Source organism: Cyprinus carpio, chromosome A14, assembly GCF_018340385.1.
Source record: "Cyprinus carpio isolate SPL01 chromosome A14, ASM1834038v1, whole genome shotgun sequence".
Lineage (NCBI taxonomy): Eukaryota > Metazoa > Chordata > Actinopteri > Cypriniformes > Cyprinidae > Cyprinus > Cyprinus carpio.
Genome location: NC_056585.1, coordinates 10,134,867 through 10,140,855, shown reverse-complemented (window position 1 = coordinate 10,140,855; position 5,989 = coordinate 10,134,867).

The window sequence follows — 5,989 nt, the reverse complement described above, 5'->3', positions numbered from 1 at the left end:
CATCAGGAGATCAACGCGAAGTCTTGATTTGCTGTGTCTGTCATTTCTGAGCGTTACTACCCGTGTTTGTTTTCCTGTTACCGACCCTGTTTGATCTCCTTTACGTACCTTCGCTGCCTACCTACCGACCCTTGCTTGTTTTACTGGATTTTGATTCTCTGTTCTCCCTACGTTGCTGATATTGCTGGTGTTGACCATTGCCTGTACAACTACGAGTTTCTGCAATAAAGCCTGCATATGGATCCCATGTCGAGTTCTGGATCATTACAAACATACACACACACACACACACATGAATTTAACCATCCCAAATTCCCCCTTGCCTTGGAAAGCCAGAGCTCCTTAAATGTTGCAAAACACACTGTGTGTCCGCTGCTGTCCCCCCATATGGTGATGAGACATCACATTCCCAGTACAACATGGCCGCATGGGGGAAAAACGTGTGGCACTGCTTAGCCATTCCTATGATATTTTGAGTTGACAGCATAATGCTGAGCAGTTGCACGGGTGTTTTGGCTTGTTGCTAGGGTGTTCTAAGTGGTGGTTGCTAGAGCACTAGGGTGTTGCTATGATTACCCAGGTAGTTGCTAGGGTGTTTTAAGTAGTTGCTTGACATTGCTAGGTTGCTAGGGCATTTCTCGGCCATTCCTATTGTATTTTAGGTTGATAGTTGAATGTTGAACAGTTGCCAAGGTGTTGCTATGGTGTTCTGTGTTGTTCTTAGTAGTTGTTTGACATTGTTAGGTGGTTGCTAGAACATTGTTTGGCGATTCCTATTGTATTTTGGGTTTATAGCATGATGCTGAAGAGTTGCTATAGTGTTGCTATGGTGTTTAGGATTTGGTTTGTTGCTATGTTGTTCTAATTGGTATTTTTAGATGTTTTAAATTGTAAATAATATTGCTATGGTGTTTTGGTTTGTTGCTAGGGTATTCCAAGTGGTTGCTTAACATTGCTAGGTGGTTGCTATGGCATTGATTTACCATTCCAATGGTGTTTTGAGTTGTTTGCATGACTCTGAACAGTTGTTAGGGTGTTGCTATGGTATTTGTGGTTGTTGCTAGGGTGTCCTAAGTGGTTGTTTATTGTTGCTAGGGCATTGCTTGGCAGTTTCTATGTGTTTTGGGTTGATATCATGATGCTGAGCAGTTGCTAGGGTGTTGCTATGGTGTTCCAGGTTGTTGCTAGGGTGTTTTAGTAGAAACACCTCACTTTCATTTACTCACTCTCATGTCATTCCAAACCTGTATTTATTTTTTTCTGTGGAATTCAAAAGAAGAGATTTTGAAGACAGCTGGGGTTCAAACAACACTGGACCCCACTGACCAAAAAACACAGAGAGATTTTGTTTATGGAGCTTTAATGGTCTTCAAGAGCACTTCCTGCTCTGGGACAACGGTAAATCCCGCAGCAAGAGGACTGACCCCAAACCATTCATCACAGCTAATCTCACAGTACAAAATGTTCACAGGCTCTTATCGCTAGTTATGAAAAAGCAGCATGGTCTGGGGCCAAACACGAAGATGGTTATCATCTGGAGGGTGTCCAGCTCCTACACGTGCACACACTCATAACTCTCATCTCGTCTTCCTGTTCTCAGTTAGCGTTTATTAAAGGTGGGCACTGCTTTAGGATCAGCCCTCCTAGAGCTGAACTTCTGGCACAGGCTGTGGGAAAACCGATCCAATGTGTCGCTGTTAAAATAAACGTTTCCCAGGGAACAAGAAAACAGTTTTTGCAGTTTGCAGACTTCATATAACTTTACAATGGAAAACAAAGGCTAAAAACAACCATTTGCAATCTTAGATGAATCTTGTTAGGATCTATCATATAAGCAAAGGCTTCACTAGGGACTCACCAATAATATTCAACTGGAAATATATGGCTAGAAAAGAAATAACATCTCAGTATGTAACCATGGTTCCTCGAAGGAACGAGATGCTGCGACGGGAACGCTTTGGGGAACTCCCCCAGCATGAACCGCTCTGAATCTATATATATATATATATATATATATATATATATATATATATATATATATATATATATATATATATATATATATATAAAGATCATAACCACCTCCTCGAAGGTGCGACGGGAACGCTTTGGGGAACTCCCCCAGCATGAACCGCTCTGAATCTATATATATATATATATATATATATATAATATATATATATATATATATATATATATATATATATATATATATAAAGATCATAACCACAAACACAAGCACACCTTGCATCCTTAAAGTAGACACATCACAGCTAAAATGTGCAACAAACCTTTCAGCTTTCTGCTACCTGCCAACATTCTCATTTAGTTTAACTTGGAGTACTAAAATAACTCAAACTAATAAATAAAAACATCACAGGCATATTTCTTTACAATAATAATAATAATAACGTCAAAAATACAACAAAATTGCTAAAATTAAAGTGAAAACAGAACATCTAAAAAATTAAATTGAATAAAATCTTAAATATTATTTCATAATATTAACAAAAACTATAATAGTACAGTTATAATCGTTAACAAAAACTGAAACCAAAACTATAAAATAAAATAAAAACATTTTAGTTACTTAAAATAAAATAAACATTAAATGAAATCAAATTAAATATTACCTTTATTAAAACTTAAACATCAGCCAACATTTCTTATTTCCATTTAGTTTAACTTGAAGTACTAGAATAAGTAAAAAAAATAAATAAACTAAAACTAATAAAAACTCTGTTTCTTTAAAAAACAAAACACAACAAAGTTTTAAAAAGTTTCATTAAAATTAAATTGAAACAGAAAATATAAAAAATAAAATCTAATTCAAAATAAAAAAGAAATCACAGTATATAATTATTACTAAAACAACACTGTTATGAAGTTGTTCTTCACCAGAAACAATGAAACATTTTGATAAAATGAACAACAAAGCATAGATCCATTTAGTGTGAGCAAAATCTGTGGATTGTCGTCTCATAATTACATTAATTCTGACATGATGCTGTGAGTTCATTCAGCCGTCAGGTTTGTTTGAATGTCGCTGACAGACAGCGTGTCTGAGGTTTCAGGCTGCATCTGTGAGGAGTGCAGAAATCAGTGCTGTGAGTGAGTGTGTGTGTGAGTGTGAGTGTGTGTTTGAGATGTGGGAGGCCAGCATCACTCACATTAACCCTACTTTCCTCTCAACTCATTAGGGATGAATTGTTATGGGGAAAAAAGCATTTGGAAAGATCCCACATTAAACAGGCGACTCCACAAGTTAAAGTTCATCTCGTTTTTCTCCCGGTTATTCGTAATTCTCCAAAGCGCTGCACAATTCTGACTTTATAGTGGTGTTTATAACTTTTGGGCAGACTCTGAGCCAGAGAGACATCACCAGAGAATGCCAGAAAGCTCTGCTCCGGATGCAGAGGAACGTGGAAAAATTGCCGCCTGAAGCTATTGGCCACATCTGGAGTTTCAGACCCTGTCCCAAACACAGCCGTGGAAGACATTAAGATGAAGTGATGAAGCACTGCAACACCACTCCTCCCGGCATCCGCAGATCAGTGTATCAGGAGCGTATCTGTGTTCTTTTAGTGTAAACACACAGAATTGTTATGCAATAGTTTGGAGTGGATTTTAATTGACATTTTGATTTGGCATGGATTTTGAATTGAACTGGCAACAGCATATGGGAATTTGAACTGGAATGACAGGAAGAGGAATTTACTGAACTGCAGTTCAACACAGCTAACATGCATTCTTAAAAATCAAGTATTCTTCCATCTTTGACTGCTAAAGCTACATCTATCTATCTATCTATCTATCTATCTATCTAAGTTCAATTTAACTTTAACTTAACTTAATTAAGTAGATTTTACTTAATTCTATATGTAAAATTAAATATAATTATGAAATGTGTATTTAATTTCTGTCTATCTATCTGTCTATCTATCTGTCTTGACAAACTTTGCTTATCTAGTTTTCAATTCAATTAAATTCAGTTTAATTCCTCAGTTCAAATTCAATCAGAATTTAATAACGATTTGCAATTTAAGAGACACACAACCCTGTTACATAAATGATCTTGAAAATAACATTTTAACATTTTCTGAAGAAAAATATTAACATTAAAGAGTGATGCTCATCTTTGCAAAACTCACCACCGTGATGCTCCAGTTTTGTGGGTGGTTGCTAAGGAGTTGCTATGGAGTTCTCAGTGGTTATTAGGCGGTTTCTAAGTGGGGTGTTTATACAACACTGTTTTTGGCTAAAAACTGAAAATTTTTATGTGTTTCAGATGTTCATTTGCATGTCAGCAGCCTTTTTGGCACCTGAAACTTCAAAGTGCATAGGGCCTTTTGACCGCAGGAACCATTTCATAGTACCAGAACTAATTGTGGAACTACCCACTTTTGGGCTTTTTCGCACTGCAGGAACTGGGAGCGATTTTAGTACCGGACTGCCTTTTTCGAGAACCAAATTACAAACCCGATTCCAAAAAAGTTGGGACACTGTACAAATTGTGAGTAAAAAAGGAATGGAATAATTTACAAATCTCATAAACTTATATTTTATTCACAATAGAATATAGATAACATATCAAATGTTGAAAGTAAGACATTTTGAAATGTCATGCCAAATATTGACTCATTTTGGATTTCATGAGAGCTACACATTCTAAAAAAGTTGGGACAGGTAGCAATAAGAGGCCGGAAAAGTTAAATGTACATATAAGGAACAGCTGGAGGACCAATTTGCAACTTATTATGTCAATTGGCAACATGATCGGGTATAAAAAGAGCCTCTCAGAGTGGCAGTGACTCTCAGAAGTCAAGATGGCAAGAGGATCACCAATTCCCCCAATGCTGCGGTGAAAAATAGTGCCGCAATATCAGAAAGGAGTTTCTCAGAGAAAAATTGCAAAGAGTTTGAAGTTATATCAGTCATCTCATCCAAAGTGCATCTAATGTAGGAATGCCCGTGACTTCGGGCAGTTAATGGAAATCACATACAGGAATGCTACTGTAATGGAATACTTGGCTCAGGAATACTTTCAGAAAACATTGTCGGTGAACACAATCCACCGTGCCAATCGCCGTTGCCGGCTAAAACTCTATAGGTCAAAAAAGAAGCCATATCTAAACATGATCCAGAAGCGCAGGCGTTTTCTCTGGGCCAAGGCTCATTTAAAATGGACTGTGGCAAAGTGGAAAACTGTACTGTGGTCAGAAAAATCAAAATTTGAAGTTCTTTTCGGAAAACTGGGAAGCCATGTCATCCGGACTAAAGAGGACAAGGACAACCCAAGTTGTTATCAGCGTTCCGTTCAGAAGCCTGCATCTCTGATGATATGGGGTTGCATGAGTGTGTGTGTGGCATGGGCAGCTTACACATCTGGAAAGGCACCATCAATGCTGAAAGGTATATCCAAGTTCTAGAACAACATATGCGCCCATCCAGACGTCGTCTCTTTCAGGGAAGACCTTGCATTTTCCAACATGTGAATGCCAGCCCAGACATACTGCATCATTTACAACATCATGGCTGCGGAGAAGAAGGATCCGGGTACTGAAATGGCCAGCCTGCAGTCCAGATCTTTCACTCATGGAAAACATTTGGCGCATCATAAAGAGGAAGATGCGACAAAGAAGATCTAAGACAGTTGAGCAACAAGAAGCCTGTATTAGACAAGAATGGGACAACATTCCTATTCCTAAAATTGAGCAACTTGTCTCCTCAGTCCCCAGACGTTTGCAGACTGTTATGAAAAGAAGAGGGGATGCCACACAGTGGTAAACATGGCCTTGTCCCAACTTTTTTGAGATGAGTTGATGCCCATGAAATTTAAAATCAACTTATTTTTCCCTTAAAATGATACATTTTCTGAGTTTAAACATTTGATATGTAATCTATGTTGTATTCTGAATAAAATATTGAAATTTGAAACTTCCACATCATTGCATTCTGTTTTTATTCACAATTTGTACAGTGTCCCAAC